Source organism: Schistocerca nitens, chromosome 7 (assembly GCF_023898315.1).
Source record: "Schistocerca nitens isolate TAMUIC-IGC-003100 chromosome 7, iqSchNite1.1, whole genome shotgun sequence".
Lineage (NCBI taxonomy): Eukaryota > Metazoa > Arthropoda > Insecta > Orthoptera > Acrididae > Schistocerca > Schistocerca nitens.
In genome coordinates, this window is record NC_064620.1 from 623276959 (window position 1) to 623294867 (window position 17909).

The window sequence follows — 17909 nt, forward strand, 5'->3', positions numbered from 1 at the left end:
GAACAAAAGAAACTGACTGTCCAAGTTGCTTTCAACATTACAGTCTCAACACTACACAGTAAATAACTTTTGTCAGCTATCTTGCATGTTTGTAATGCGTATACGAGTATATTTCATTGGTTATCATGGTCATAGTGTTCCTGATCACAGTATCATTACACTATTTCACATTAAATATTATTATTTACTTGTAGAATGTTACAGTCTTTCTCAATACACATGTATCAGTTGCCTCATCTTTGAACACTGCTCCTCACTATCCAGCAGAACGAACTGGCGGATGAGATCAGACAAATATGCGGACGGGCCGCTCACGTAGGAATTCAGTCGGAGGCAACAGCACGTCCCCGTGGGCTCGATGGTCGCCAGGAATGTCAAAGACAAAATAACGAAAGAGAATCAGGAGCCACATCCACGGCTCAGGCCCGTATGCGACGGGAGCGCTCGCTTAACAGGATACGACGCTCGGCCGATAGCGCGTAGTACACAAAGTACGGAGCCGGACCACAATTCCGCGCGATTTAGACGTACGAAAACATTTCTACACGACTCTGATGACACGAGACGAGCGTTACACAGCATTCAGGGATCGGTCGGCCAAGAAATCTCGGAATATATAGAAAGTCAAGGGGCGCAAAGCTATGAATATTTCTACTTAAAACATTTTCTCTCGATACAAAATTTTCAGTTTTACAAAGAGAAACCCAATTCCTAGCATCGCAAGTCATAGATTGCTAGGTATGATAGGGTACTACCCGAGTCGTGGCCACTAGTTTAAAATGTGGACTGTTCATGTAATTGTATATGTAGCCTGTACAGAACTGGTACACGAGGGGCCATATTGGAGGCGACGGAGAACATGGAGAAAGACGGATTGCTAACCGTAAGTGCTGTGTCCAGCGACCTGGCTGTGCGAATCAATCTGTGGATTACATCTCCAGAGGGACTTCGGACCGTCGCACTCCCCCTTCCCACTTAGGGTCAGAGCAGGAGGGTGTGGCTCCGCAAAACATTTTGCCTGGGCCGGGCAACAGACCATTGCTAAGGTAGCCAGTTGGTGGAAAGTGGCAGGAGGAAGCCACTTAAGAGAGACTGCCGCAATCTGAGCTTTCCTCCAAATGGTGGGAACGTCAAAAAACTCCAAGCATTCTCATGGTAGAGCGGTTGGTGCACGTGTGTAGTGGAGTCAGAACTGTAGCTCTCCTGACGCCAGGAAGTGACAGGGTTCTTTTACCGAGCAGCAAAAACATATATTTCACGGGCATGACTATCTGGGCAACTTAAAAGCCTTCTTTCAGAAACTGGAAATGATTGGGTTAGAAACATTAGATCTCTCCGTAAATGAGGGACTGTCGTCCCATCTAGGTAGAAGTTTTTTGCCGAAACATGGCCATGCTTACCTTGAGAACAGCGCCTCCGTAGTCTAAAATCTTCTTTTTTTTTCAAAGAGACGTGGAGTCGCTGATTGGCTCCTCTCAGAATTTGTAAATCTAATTTTCTAATTCGGGTCCCATACTGAGGCTTCGTGGAAAGTGAAATTTTTCTGTGGATACCTGGAAGCCTCAATAGGAGAGCACATGCGTAGCGTTGCTGCAAACTGCCGCAGTTACGGTGAATTCAGAGAGGCTTTCCTAAATACCTACTGGTCACAGGACACCGAAGAAAGGATTAAACAGGAGATTATGCTAGGGAAGGATTACGAAACATCGGGGCGTCGCAGTCCAGTAAATGTTTTCGAGACACTTGTCAACAAGAGGCGTTACCTGGACCAACCACGCAGTAATAAGGAGACAATGCGAGACTGTCACATGGAACTGCCATTGATGTACGAGGAACTGCTCATTGGCAAATGTAACGACGCAACAGAGTCATTCAAGAGCCTCTATAAGAGCTAGACTTGGTCAAGGAAGACAAAACGTGAGGGACCGAATGAAACATAAAGAACGGAATTCGCAAGGTGCATCTGGAGCATGTAATGAAGGGAATATACAAATAGAAATAGGTCAACAAGAAATGAGTATCACGGCAAAAGATTTAATAATGAGCCTCAGTAGCATGACGGAAGCAGTCGGGGACGTATGGCGGTAACAGAAACAGCAGCAGCAGGGAAATGTAAATTCTAACCGATTCTTGCAGCCAGTCTGGAACTCAGCGCAAACAAGGAATAATGGAAAGATTTGTAGGCGAAGTCTGCAACGTGATCACCAGAATGACGTAGTGGAAATCAGACCATCTAACCCATCAGAGACCGCAGCAGAAATTTCTGTAGGAATTGACAGCCAGTCACTGCGCCCACAGCCTAAAGAAAGAATAAAACTTGTATCATTAAGGTAGTGTTACGATCATTATATTCCAGTTCATTTATATACTCGCTTAGTGTATCGTTCTTTATTGGATTGCACTTACACATTTTTGACGATTTATTATTACAAGATAAGATCTTGTGCTGTGACATCTGATCAACGAGTTTGGCGTTCGTAGTTTTCTGTCCAGCATTTTCACTTTGATGATTTACGGCAAATTTATGGCCTGATAGAAATTTGTTTTGTGGATAGGAATGTGCCAATGTGCGAAAACATTTAGGGTTTGTGACAAAACTGGCTGGTGCGACCATCTCTGAGTGATGCTAAATGTTATTATCTTTACATAAAGAAAAATGTTGTCTTTCCAATAACCTCCATATCGTAAGCTACATCCTTAATTTTTTTATTTATGAAATTAGTAAATTTACTCATGGCACTTTTGTTGCCTATGTCTGTGGTCACTTTCAGAGCTCAAATTAATAATCAGATTAACTAAATTAATAAGACTGAGTCTTGAATTGCTGGTGTACCCATGTATCACCACAAAAAAAGGGTGGTTGGTTGGTTGGTTTGGGGAAGGAGACCAGACAGTGAGGTCATCGGTCTCATCGGATTAGGGAAGGACGGAGAAGGAAGTCGGCCGTGCCCTTTGAAAGGAACCATCCCGGCATGGCAAATGGAGCGATTTAGGGATATCACGGAAAACCTAAATCAGGATGGCCGGACGCGGGATTGAACCGTCGTCCTCCCGAATGCGAGTCCAGTGTCTAACCACTGCGCCACCTCGCCCGGTAAAAAAAATGAATGAGAACAGTGCTGTATTTAAGATTACAAAGATAATAACATATTTCTATTCATTCTTTTATATCTACAACGAGCTGACAAATCTTAAAAAGAAGACGACAAACACAAATTAGAAAACGGATGGTACTTGATTGGCCAATCATTCATTGGGGTGGGAAATATAAAAACTATCCCCTGAATTAATTCCTTCTGCAACGCAATCTGATTTTGTTTACATAATTCCACTGTGAGGTCCAGTTCTATTCAAATGGAATTAACTACGACCAAGCACACCACAAACTAAGGTTCACCAGAGGACAGGGATCTATGGATATTATTTAACAACTCTACACAGGTGCAGCAACACTTTCCCCTTTCACCTTGATTCATGATATGTCCGAGATGATATGCAGTTCCACAGTCGGTATGGTTGGAAACTGCCACTGGCTCTTAGTCCAACACAACTTGCAGACCACAAGTGCCACGCACAGGGGAAAGACCTGAATGTCTCCTCCAGGGGAGGACGATAAGACGAAGCAGGTAAAGAATCACCACCACTTTCCACCAAGCCTCAGCATGGGAGCCGAATTAGCAAAAAAACCATCTCCACGTTGTACAACCCAATCCAACTATCCTCTATTCATTGAATCTCTCCTCTGGATTGTTCTGTTGGCCTGGTAGCCAATCGATTCACAGCAATGGGGTTCCCACGCTGGTGGGGGAGCAGATGTCTGCTTTGCATATCCTGAGAGGAGCCAATCGGCGACTCCACGTCGCTTTTGTCTGAAACAAAGAAGATTTTAGACTGCGGAGGCGTCGTTCTCAAGGTAAGAATGGCCATGTTTCGGCAAAAAACTTCTACCTAGATGGGGCCACAGTCCCTCATTTATGGAGAGATCTAATATTTGTAGACCGACGATTTCCAATTTCTGAAAGAAGGCTGTTAAGGTTCTCAGATAGTCGCGACCGTGAAATATATATTTTCTTCTGCTCGCTAAAAGAACCTTGTCACGTCCTGGCGACAGGAGAGTTACAATTTTGACTCCACTACACACGTGCATCAACCCCTCTGTTCATAACATCCCAGCTGAAACGTCTCTGTGGAGTCGTTTCATAAGACGCTTGACGAATTCGGTACAACTTAGCTCAATTCATGAACTCTTCCAGAAAGACTGAGCACTCAAATAAGGCCTATTGAATATTATATGCGTGTTTTAATGTGGGGTTTCGGTTTTGTTTTGTGGGAAACGCTGAGTTGGTCATCGTCTGCTGGGAGCAGACGATGTTTCTTTTCGTTCGAAGGAGAGCACAGGATGACCAACTTAGTTTTCCAATACCTGAACAGAGAGGTTTACCCATCTTAGTCGAAGGCTGTGTCGAAGGCTGTTTTTGTGTGTGAGGTTGGTGACGGAGGGCTACCCCTCTGGTAGCTTCCGCTGCACGGGGAGCTAGGTAATCTGGAAAGAGAAAGCGGCACTCTTCGGTGAACGCTAGGTGAGTACGGATCGTAGGTCTTAAGGGGGGTTTCAGGTGTTAGGAAGCAGGTCGAGTTAGAACTTCGTTACGTTTAACTGTTGAAATACCTAAGAACTTGAGTTTAATTGTATCGTGTGAAGCGAGCTATTTTTCCGAATGTGCCATAATTATATTGTTTTAAATAGGCGATTTTTGGGTATTTGAGTTAAAAGTTGGAAGTTACTTTGTTCATTTTGAACAACTATGAAGCAGAATTTCAAACAGTAAATCTGATTAGGAAAAGCTGGTTAGGATCACTTCAACTGTACGTGAGTGTAAAACTGTGTCGAAGCGAGTATGATTTTTTAACGATTTTTAATCTTATATTTTGTGGAAGTTGCTTTAGTCTTTGTGTGTCTATTTTGTGCCACATGTTTGGTAATCAGTGACCCTTCTGGTCCAACACGGCACCGCAATTGGCTTTATTTCAACAGTTTGCTTGTTAAACTGACGTATAATTTCTGCAAAAATATCTGTTCTTTCATGCGCTTTCTATCAAGCAGCACGACAGTTTGATTCTGAATGCACCACGTGCCCTGCTTCGGCCGTTTGTGGTGCCCTGGTTCGTCCGTTTGCAAACAGGAGACGCAGTTAGTATGTTGAATAATTATCGCACAACCTCGTGCATTGGTTAAACCTCTGTACAGAATAGTGCATGCGTAGAATCGTAATGCGAATCTCAATGAAATATTTTTATGGTATGAATGCAAAGGAGATGATAGTATCATTGTCTCCCACCCCCGTTTTCTGTGTTTCTTCCAGCTGTAGTTAAATTGTGCTCTGTTACATTCTCACGTAATTCTTACTTAAATATTTCTAGTCAGGTAGTTAGGATATGCAACCAAATACTTAGATACAATAAATACTCTACGTGACAGATAAATTCTGTGCTGTTGATCTTACCGACTTTCTCCGATTTCCAATCCTGAATTAATCAAGTTGCTTCACGCACGACATGGAGTGCTATTTATCTGGCTACTTAAAGAAATTTGCATACTTGTAATTAAATTATTAATGTCATTAAACTAATAATTTTCCAGCTCCCTTTTTTTTAAATGGTCAGGAAAGGCTTTGGCTGGTGGCGACCCCGAATTTCTGAATTTTTGTCATTATTTGTGTGAGGGAAGCAGCTAGAAATGCAAGATAACGTATATGGCTCGATGAGGAACGTCGTGAAGATAGTAATACGTTACGCAGATTCTACCATGAGAATGCTTGGAGTTTTCTGACCATCCCACCATTTGGAGGAAAGCTCAGATTGCGGCAGTCTCTCTTAAGTGGCTTCCTCCTCCCACTTTCCACCAACTGGCTACCTTAGCAATGGTCTGTTGCCCGGCCCAGGCAAAATGTTTTGCGGAGCCACACCCTCCTGCTCTGACCCTAAGTGGGAAGGGGGAGTGCGACGGTCCGAAGTCCCTCTGCAGATGTAATCCACAGATTGATTCGCACAGCCAGGTCGCTGGACACAGCGTTTATGGCCAACAATCCATCTTTCTCCCTGTTCTCCGCCGCGCCCACTACGGCCACTCTGGTACAAGTTCTCTACGGGCTACACATGCAGTTATATGAGCAGTCCACCCACAATTTCGTCATGCAAAAGTCATAATCTACACGCACCAAATGTAGCACTGGGGTACACCGAGATAATGACCTAAAACGAGAATTTAATATGACAGTGTCGTTCAAGTGAGAGAGTTGCATACCATCTCTCAATGAGATAACACGAACAATGTTTTTTGGAGACTAAACAACTCACTTCTTTGTTTTGAAGAAAGTGGGAGCTGTTCTGCTCTTAACAGTTGTATCAAGTGTTCTGCATCCCATTGTCTTAAACGTCAGTGCGAATCAAGCAAATGATGTTAAGTATATAGCTTCGAAATATGTTTCACCATGACTCTTTGTGGTCCTACAATCACATAGTTTCAAGTTGAAGTGATGATGCAACTGATGATGAATAGTGATGACCATCGTGTGATCCTCATTTCCTTGGAATATATAAATCTTGTGGCATTGTTACTATATTTACTCTCACTGTAAGTGTGCTGTATAATAAACAACCTTACATTGGTAACTCAGTACTGGTGCATTCTCAATAGTAAACATAGTTTACTGGAGCGAAACAACACAGCTCCAGTAGTTGTGTGAAGAGTCCAGTAACACAACCTTTTGTATCCTGCCTGGAAGGCTGCACGTGGGTCTGTTCTTGTGATATGCAAAATAGGCCGAATGAAGGAAGCGAGTAGGAGCAGAAGAGGTAAAGCACTTCGGTACTGCATGTAAAGCAAAGACACATTTAATACAGAATATTAGTGAATGACATCTACTTAACTTGGGCTTGATGAGCACGTAGGTGTCAAGCTGTTCGTGTATCAAAGCTAACAATTACTATTAGTGGGCAAACTGTCATTGAAGTAACAAAGGCAAAGTCTGTAATGGCTAGTCCCTTATGAAGTAGAAGCCAAGTTGCTCGGTCGTCTGCTCTCGATCGACTGGGGCAGAAAGCAGAGCGGCGCTCGTTGAGTTGCATAGTGTCGGCTAGAGGGCGCTGTGGTCGGCGTAGTTCGTCCACTCTCGCAGTGGCCACCCGTGAGCGTGCACCTACGCTGTGGCATCTGAACTACCGCTACCGCACTCCTCCCCCCTGAAACGACACACCGTCGTGGAATAGGGCTTCCGACGGCGGATGGACGGACTCAGGGGCGGAGCAACTGGCGGGGAGGACAGCGGAACTGCTGGCGTCTGCTGCCCACTCACGTCTCCGAATTTCTCGCGAGGCAGCGGGGAAAACGCCCGCGGAAAACCTGCCCAGGACGCGCTCCGCCACTGGGCATTCTCGGATGAGGAGGTGGAGCAACACCTTCACGGGCGGCGGTGGTGGCGTGACGGCAGCCTCAGCGTCCATCGGCTCCGGCACCGCAGAGGAACACGGCGGCGGCGGCGGCGGCGGCCGTAGGTGGGGCCGTGGTGGTGGCGAGGAGAGGCGGCCGCCCCCGCTGCAGACCGGACTGACAGCGCAGGCAGGGGCCGCCGCGGAGGCGCTCTCGGTAACCTCACCTCCCTCTCAGCAACAGCAGTGCCCGCGGCGGAGGCGGAGGCGGTGTCGGTGGAGACGTGGGCTGAGGCGGCTGAAGCCGCGAAGCCTCCAGTTCCGCCGAAAAAGAGCCAGTGGCAGAAAACCGGGGACGGCACAACCGGATCTGGTTCCGGTGTCGCTTAACAGTGCTGAAAGGACCAGAAATGACAAATAAGGCGCCGCCGAGCTGGCGAAGAATGCTCCCCTGCTCCCACCGCTGGCTGCCAGAGAAAACGCGATAAAACACCAATGCACGTGGCACAAAGCCAGAACGAGTAGAAGCACCGGGAGCGCGCAGCGGCCGCTGGAATGGGTGCGTTAGCGACCCGTGGCCGCGGCCGTGTAGCAGTTCCACTGGGCAACGGGTGCCGTGCAGCTGGGAGCGATAGGAAGCAAGGAAAGTCCGTAGCAGCTTGCTAACCTGCGACTTAAACGTACGCACAACGTGTTCAGCCTCGCCGTTCTACTGTGGGTGCAACTGGACTGAGGTCAGAAGGCGAATGCCGTTAGCAGCACAGAACGCTTCAAACTCTGAGGACACGAATTGGGTGCCTCGATGCAAAAAAAAGACGTCAACATCCGAATAATACTGGCAGATGTAGTAGAAGACATAGGCACAACAAAAGGAAAGTTGCTGTACGCATCAATAGCTATCAACTAGCGGGCGTCCCAGAAAGGACCCACAAAATCAATATGAACGCGCTGCCAAGGCACAGTAGTAGTCGGCCACGAAAAGAAGCGCTGGCGGGGAGCACATTGATGCTCCGCGCAAAAGCGACGGTTAGCAAGCAAGTTCTCAATTTGTTTATCGATGTCGACCCCAGCGCAGCGACCACGCGCTAATTGCTACGTCCACACTATACCCCAATGACCGGCGTGAAGCAATCGGAGGATTTCCGACTGCAACGAACGAGGTACAGTCGTGCTCAAAAGTATCCGAACGACCTGAATGCATTTTGCCTGATTCGCATGCAACCCGCATAACGCAGCTGTCTAGCAGGTCCTCTAATCGCTCTTTGGTATAGTCATTGGACTATTGAAAATCGTTCCAACAAGTCACCACTAGAAAACACTGCACTGTATCGCAGTAACTCAAGATGTAAAGTAATACCACGATACTACAAATATCAGGGAACACCTTAACACAGACAAGACTGTCCTTAAGGCTTGTAAGCTCACATTTATTACAAAAATGACATACCTGAAATGTTACCACTCTCATTATTACGTCAGATACGTAATTCACGTTATAAGTTCGTCGTATTCATGATTTCCTCTTCAAAGTAACATACCGTACTTATTATTTAACACAAAATGACATTAAAAACTTAAGTTATTCACGAGCAGCTAATTGAGAATAGCTATGAACTGCAAATGACACGACGAACCGTCTCGTTCTGCATATCGATTCAAACCCAGGTCATGCAGACTAAGCAAAGATTTCGTGACTGACGGAAACCAACACTCATTCCGGAATGGGCACACAGAGAGTGATATACCCCGATTATAGAAAATATCAGTTAGTAAATATCAACTTTAAATTAAAAAACGTAAACATTTGTAACGTACGCGAATTCCACCCAGCAACTGTTGTCCCCGCTAACGAATTACGACAGATGTTAAATATTGCTTTTTCACATGTGACTTACTTGAAATGCCATGAGGTAAAGCTTTGTGTTGGACAGGGATTCGAACCCAGAACCTATTCGGATTGTTATCGAAGCACAATCAACTGTGACATATTGGATTTTCTCGGCAGTAGCTAGATGTTTTATCTGAAAAGACGAGATCAAACATTAATTTTTTCCTTTCCAGGACACTAAATCGGCACTTATCTCTGTTATATACTAGAGAAAAGGAACGTTAAATACGGGTTTGTTACACTAGCAGTAACATGTGAGCATGTTTGAACTAGAAATAATATGACGAAGAGTTCAGTGCTTACTGGTAAACGAACCCCACACATATCGTTGTTGACTACACACAAAGAGAAAAGAGACGTAGATACCGAATTTTTCTCCACCAGCAGCTCAGAATAACATCCTTGAACTTACAGTGATCTCGCAAAAAGTTATGTGTCTCACTGGGAGTCAAAAACATCAGATATCGTTAGTGTTGACAACGAATAAAAATATATTAAAAATCAAAGTTATTATCCACCAGCAGATAGGTGATCTCATGCTAGAGCTTGATAATACATAATGAAAACTTTAGTGCCGGGCCAGGATTCGAACCCATTCACGCGGAATATGTGGAGATGCTGAAGAATTTGCAGTTCTGAACAAACAACAAATTGTAGTCGACCTGTATTGTCAAGAACAGGTGAAATTCCGGGTTAAGGGCGGTCTGAGTTGCATTCCCAGTTCAGAACCAATTTTATCGACGTACAGAAGCTCAAATAAAAGATGGAATAAGTGTCCTGTGATCCTACATAGCGTCTGTATCTTCACTAGAAATAATTAACTAGTATAAGAAAGGTTACTGGTGATAAGAGTTTCTACAAGTTGCCACTCCTGACTTTATAGTGGTTCAACCTAACATCTACTTGGTAGAGAAGGAATATCATGTTAAATGTGAATTTCATACCACAATGCCATTATACCTCCTTCACTTGGCGTAGCCAGAAGAGAATAGAATCTGTCTCTCCCTGTCAAAAATCATAGGCGGAAGTTGGAATCAAACCCCGACCATAAGTATATGAACCTATCATCAATCCAACAGACCACCAAATTCTCTCCTCGGTGACTCATTTTTCTATCGTAACGCCGTTGCGCGACACTGGATTAGAATTCTGACACACAGGCTCCATGTAGTGGTTTGCAGTATGTTCAGTAAATTCATTTACTTACTTGACTGAATAGCCATGAACTAGCTGTCTCGGCTACCCAGTGCATTCATTCGACTCTATCTTGTACTCGCCATAACAAAATCATGTAACTGCCACCTACACAGAACTGCCAACACTGTAGGTTGCAGACATTTAAATGGGAAGTGTTCCTTTCCACTTGAGCTACTCTATTACGCTATCTGTTTGTTGAAAACGTTGTGCAGTGCAAGAGAAAAGGCGTAACTGTCTGTCTCTCGGAAGTCTAGATCCGTCCATATGCATTATCTCACAACACTGGGGAATGCAGAAGTTCTGGAGGAATTTTTGTTGACTTCTGGAGCTGCTGTAGCTATGTGTCAGCTGGTAGCGTCATGGCAACTGTTGCGAGTTCGAATACATTCACTGCTGCATTTTTTGAAACGCAATTCTGCTTTCTGCTAAAGTTATCAATCTAATGGAACTTTGAACATAATTCCCTTCACTTCTAAACCCAAAATAGCCAGGCAGCAGATGTATCTCCAAACTTTTGTATTATGTATGGGGAGAGCGCATCGTGCCAAAATACGCCAGGAAAGTATTCCCTACATTAGCTGTCGTGTGGTAGTTGCATTGTATTCTTCTTCAAACCTTGTTTGACAGCCATAACTCAGAACAAGTTTTATACATGCATGTAATCAATAAACTGCATTTGCATTGTCAGACTGTTATAGATTACATCAGAGAATTCGCATATATCGTTGATGATTAATTTCTCTCTCATGTTTACTATTGTTTTAACAACACTAGAAGAAACCTTAGGAAAATTGTGCACTGTATTATAAGAAATGAAATAAAACTACCAACGATAACCTTACAACGAAAGTCTGTTTTAATAAATCTGAGTATCTGTACACAAGCGTGCCTCTATTGGCACGAATTAGTAAAATACTACTCACTTAGATTTCGACTGGGTCTATGTTTAATTGGTATGCTGTGTCAAACTGAAGAGGTATGAAAATGTGGCACTTCATAAACAATGTTATGTATTACTAGAAACTCAAAATAGGCTTGTCAGCAGCGGAAAGAGGTGTTACCTGTTGTGCAGCATTGTATGTTTTTCACCATTGCACTATGAGGCGAAAGTATTTTCTTACGCTTTCCTTACCGATGTTTGATCTGCCTGCTTGTTGCTCGTTCACAGAATGGATAAAGTAGTTACAGTCAGGGTGACTGGAACCTCAAACCATAACAGGCGGTTCTTCACAGGTCAGCATGTTGCCACAGAGCTAGCGAAGAGGTATGTGTCTTTGCTTCCTGTTACGAGGCCAATAGTGTCTAGCACTCGTAAACCGCTATTTAAAGGACGTGATTAGTTGCGATTTCCACGTGCAACGGCTTTCGTGGGCTGAAAACCGTAAATTTACAATCTTTTGTTACACCTCAAGCGATAATAACTCAGATTAATCACTGGAAATGGCAGGAAAAAGCAAGTGCACTTTGAGGCTTAATTCCGTGCACACCAGAAAGTAACTCGTCGATTACAGAGTTGCCAAACATACCTTGTCTCAGTTACAGAAAAGCAGGAAGAGGACGAACAGATGTGTGCCTACAGCGGGCTGGGAAGTGACCGCAGCTGGCGTCTCAAAGATGCGGCTGGAATACGTAATGCGTCTGATTCGCAAGCCTGTAACTAGTTTTAGGGACTGGAGCGTAGTTACTAATAATACTCAGAACTGACTGCAAAATAAGCATAAATCAGTAACTCTCATAGTTGTTTTTATATTTCTTTCGTAAGTGTACTCAAAACTAAGAAACTCATTCACAGTCGATCTAATTTAATCATATCATATTGCTGACTAGCCATGAAGAGTCAGGAATTACCGAAACTTTCGCCAATATCAATAACCAATTCTTTTCTTGAAAATAAAACACGACAGTTTTTGTAATAAACCGGGACTCCTATCAAGACTCTTTCGTCCCTGTTAACTAACCACGAAAGATGTCTGATACACTTCCATTCAGAAGTAACAAAGTATGCATGCTTTTTAAGGTGAAGCGCATGATGAGAAGTTCTGTGACGGAGATACGAACCCAACTTATAATCGGATTGTTAATTAAAATGAAATGTTACGTATGTTTTTTTTACCATCTGCTAGGTGTTTGAATCGAAAATAAGGATACAAATTTTTGTGCCTGAGCGACAATCGAACCACACACCCACCGTCCATCTTTATCATCCACGAATATAGCTTAAGTATCAGTTGCTCAGTCATCAACACTAAGATGTGTGCGTGTTTGATCAGAAATAACGACGCCTATTGCGATTGTTGACAACACATGAACAGACATTAAAAATGCTCTTTAATTTTCACTGGCATGCTGGTTTGCACGTGGAAATGAAATTATGAATATTTTTGTACTGGATCAGGATTCGGACCGACATACTTACCTTTGGAGGAGACCTAGAGAAGACTGCAGTCTTAGGGAAAAGGAACGAAATTATATAACTATACTGTTTCGAGAGATTCAGATCCTCAAAAGAGGAGATACGAATTCGAATCACAGTCCAGCACTAAATTTTTCAACGCCTATAGTTCAATCAAGTACAAATAAAATAAGAGCCCTGTTCCTTTAAATGGCTATCGGTTCATCAAATAAAATAAAATTTCCTAATGTAAGTAAGTTTAGTGGCGACAGTATTTCTGTTTACCATTACTTCCGCCTATGTCATTTCCCAACATAAACCGGCTCTGCCCAATTGGTAATGAAGGAACGTGATGTTTAATGCAGATTCTGCATTATAACGTCTTTCTCTTGAGGTTACCAGAGCTAAAGTAAATCTGTTTGTGCGTCTCAAAAGTAAAAGCCTGAACCCACGCGTTGCACCTGTGATAGTTCGATCCACCAGACCACTGTGGCCACATTTCCCAGCCCCAGGAGTGTGCTGTAACGGATGATGTGCTTAGCTTACAAAATTAGTCACGGCGGAAAAAATATGAGTCTATTAAATGGTTAAGAAGAAGCAAGATTCTGACGCGGAGATTATGCTATTATCATGTCAGCAGGATGTAAAGACTCTTCTAGGCATCATAGCCTCGATGTGAAGCCATTTTGAAATTTTCACTAATTCAGCAAATTTCTTAGTTCCAGAAAATCCACTGTGAAGTGTGGAATTACCGGAAAATTCGATTATTACCGTCATTATTACTATCATTTTCTTCATACCGCTGGTGGAACACATGTGCTTTAAGATCATTTAAAGCCTTTTGCTGATTATAGAAGCAGTTGAACAAGAACAGGTTCTTTCCCTGTCCACGGAATCCTTTTCATGTTAATATCAAACATCAGCAATTACTCGTAGATTACATTAAAACTAAAGTAATTCACGAACACGTTGCTCGATAACAAAAACGCGCTGCCCTTCTTCATTTACTTGCGCCTAGAAATGGCTGTCGAATACTGACAAACAAAAAGCCAAGGGATCTTACTGACTTCCGATATACGTCGCTGTCAGTTCTTCCATATGATTTGGTCGACGTGACCTCTTTTAAGTTGTGTATGACAGAGGGTGTTTTAGAAAATCAATTGTTTTTCTTTGCAATAAACAGAAAGATTTTCATTCTAAGCTATGCAATTTCAAACTTTTCGCAATATTAGTTCAAACTTAACATTGGCTTCTATAATGTAGGAAAGTATTTCACAGTGAAACGTCCACTTAGAAAAATTAATTATGACTGTGCTTAACCTGACACACAATATTTTTAGCGCAACGCAATCTGACTTTCAAAAATCCCTACAAAAGAATGGCCCTGACTAACATTAACCTATACCTTTCACAAATCACTTACCTCACCAAAAAATCTTCGTTACTCGAACTACTGCAAAATAGCGAGCGCCACTACTGCCAGCTAAATAAAAGATTCAAACTACGGAAGGCACTAACTACTGATAGGCATAGTCAGGAAATGAAAGATTTTAGTAGAGAACAAACAATGTATTTACCTTAATAGTGTTGAAAAATCATATTATACATAACAGATCATGACATCCAGTCTTAGAAATTTCCAAACTCCGCCATCTCTCTCCCCAAATCCACCACTGCTGGCGGCTCACCTCCAACTGCGCAACGCTACGCGCTGTTCACATCCAGCTGCCGCTGCCCAACACTACAATGGCAGACAACAATGCAAAGTAGCCACAGATTGCAGACAGCACAGCCAGTGATTTTCAGACAGAGCGCTACGTGGCGTTACCAATAAGAAAACCTAAACAGCCTACTTACATAGCTCCCATGTTCCCCACAACAAATTTTACAAATTGTTTTGGGCAGTGGCCAATAATGATTTCATAAAATTTTTCATAATTACAATAACAAAGATATCACATGTACACACTTATTGATACAATGTTGGTCAAAAGCTAAACTTTCTCACATAAAGACAGTCCTAATCGTTCATCACAGTAAAATAGCAGTGTTTTTCTCAAAGTCTGAGCAGTAAAAGAAAATGCACGCGGAAGTAGTGGATTTCCATGCAGTCTTGAAGAAGTAGTGTTGTCCTTCCAACGGAAAGACAGTGCTGACTCTTGACATGCTGACAGATAATGGGCCACAACAGAGCAAACCCACAGCAGAGTCATTCGACGTTTTGAAAAATATTGGTAGGTAGGTCATCACAGAGTAGACCCACTGTAGTCCTGGTAGAGAGTATGGTACTGGTGGGCCACCAGAGGTGCAGACCCACTGCATTCCTTGTAGAAATAATGGTACTGGTGAGTCAGCAAAGGTGTAGACCCACTGTAGTCCTTGTAGAAATAATGGTATTGGTGGATCATCAAAGGTGTAGACGCACTGTAGACCTTGTAGAAATAATGGTACTGGTGAGTCAACAAAGACGCAGACCCACTGTAGTCCTTGTAGAGACGGCCAGCAGCCATCTGTTGCAAATGTGCAGGTGCACAATCACCATCGAAAAGTCTTGCGGACAATATAGCAAGTCCATAAACCACCACTTGTGCACTCACAAAGTTTCTGGAATTGTCCTTAGAACCAGGAATGCTGTTATCCAGTCCCTTGCTGAATCATTAACACACGTGCAAACACTAACAGTCCCAACTTCTCACATACTGTGCATATATTATGGCCAACAGAAACGTGTGCAGTGAAATGATACTTAATTTGAAGAACTGGTAACAATTACAATTTGATAACATAAAAATACAATAACAAAGGTACAAAATACATCATTAAAGAACATAACAATACAGATAACATTTGTAGTAATAGGGGCTTTACAAAAGAATAGAAATAAACATATACATCAGTGTTACAGGAATTATGACATAAGTACATACACAAAAGATCAGAATAACTTTTGAAACATCAACTTCACACATGAGCATTAAAACAAAACAGAATAAACAATGTCTAAACATCTTTACAAAGAAAATAACATAGTATTTGAAAAATTCTACAACATAAATCTTATTAGCTATACCTCCTGCAACGGACACGATATGCTAACATCTATTTGGCGTCACGTATCCCCCATTTTGCACAGGTACTCCCGATACCACCTACCCTGGGTCACCGCATGTTGGCGGTTTTGGGATCCTTTGTTAATACGGGCATGTTATTTAAGATTCGTTACGAGTCCCTAACCTTCCCGAGGAGCAGAGGGGGTTTGGGCTTTTGTCATGTTCAGAACAGAGCGAAGCCCCTGTTCGTCAGGTGTCACCTGTAACTGTGGCGACGAAGTCCGACGTGCCTCACAAGTCTCTTACTGGAGGCCTTACGACCAATCTCACTCGCACCGCCTGTGATGATATCGGACGTCCCAGCACCTTTCTTCTACATTAGCCAACTCATCCTCGAGTTAAGCTACATCTGCACCGCGCTACTACCCACACGCTTGATGATGACGAGGGTGATATATGCTGCACATGCAGATGAATAGGACGCCGAATGTGATTGAAAGCAAACATCCCACTACAAAGAGGCGTGCTGTGTGGCAGGCAGTGAATGCCACCACCCTTGATACTGACGTGCAATCTGCATGGTACGTAACTGTTAATGTGCCAGACCCGCCTACATCACATCCACCTCGCCGATTCACCCTTGTGCGCCACATGCCAAGTGACTGACACGGATGAACATCGTTTCGAATGCGGGTCGGCAAAGGACGTTTGGTATTTGGTGCGTCAGATATTGGCTTTTCTCACACGCAATACTCCCGACAGGATAACTACCCCATCACTTCTTTTCCCCGATGAGATGTATTTCCCAAGAGCAAAAACTAACTCTGTGACGTGGATTAGCGGCCACGCTGCTCACTACCTGTTCGGTAATGGCGAAAAGACAGTACCCGATTGTTGGTATTACGTCAGCGAACGACATTTTGCGATCGTGAAGAACCCTAAATATAGGAAATATTTTTCTAATTGACTTTGGAGCGCATTGGTTCAAATGGCTCTGAGCACTATGGGACTTAACAGCTGTGGTCATCAGTCCCGTAGAACTTAGAACTAGTTAAACCTTACTAACCTAAGGACATCACACACATCCATGCCCGAGGCAGGATTCGAACCTGCGACCGTAGCAGTCGCGCGGTTCCGGACTGCGCGCCTAGAACCGCGAGACCACCGCTGCCGGCTTTGGAGCGCATTCCATAATCCGCCTCGCAGCTGGATTATCGATGACATGAGAAGATAACCATAGAACCTCTTCCCAGTTTCTTTTTTATGAGATGGAACAAACAACGGAAACAACACAGCAACGAGACGACAGTCATCGAAAAATTCGCAGCGGGCGACAGTACGGAGCATCCTTTATCGTAACGGGACGAGTTCCTATTATTCTGTTTATGTAACCGAAGAGGAACGGCCCTCCTTTTATCCATTTGCATAAAAATAAAATAAAATAAAAATAAAAAAGCAGAACAGCAAACCTTCCAAAATCCATTTTCCTTTTTTTCGGAATAAATAAATAAATAAAGTAGGCATTGAAAAAACAAAAAATAAAAAAAGTGGTAAAGAGCAAGACTAGGAATACGAAGTTCTCAGGTTCGATCCCTGATCAACCCCACAATTTTTATGTGCCATTTTACACATATTTCCCCTCGGGCAGTGTTTGTTGATGTGAAAAATGCCGAGTTGCACTGTGGTCTGAAAGCCTCGTTAAACTGTAGGTTCCCCTATTAACTGGCTAGGTAAGTCAACTCAAACGTTGGAGGAAAGCAATGGCATACGCCCTCCAACAAGACCGTCCCTATTAAAGCACTGTGGTGTCCAAACCAATCTTCCGACTGATGACTGCTTTAGTTTACTATGGGTTCCAAAGTTAATGATGTCCGGGTTATTAACGTTTTTGTATTTTCACGCTGTAGTTTTGATACCAGTAAACGTAAGTAACTGTCTGAGTACCGTTGCCATT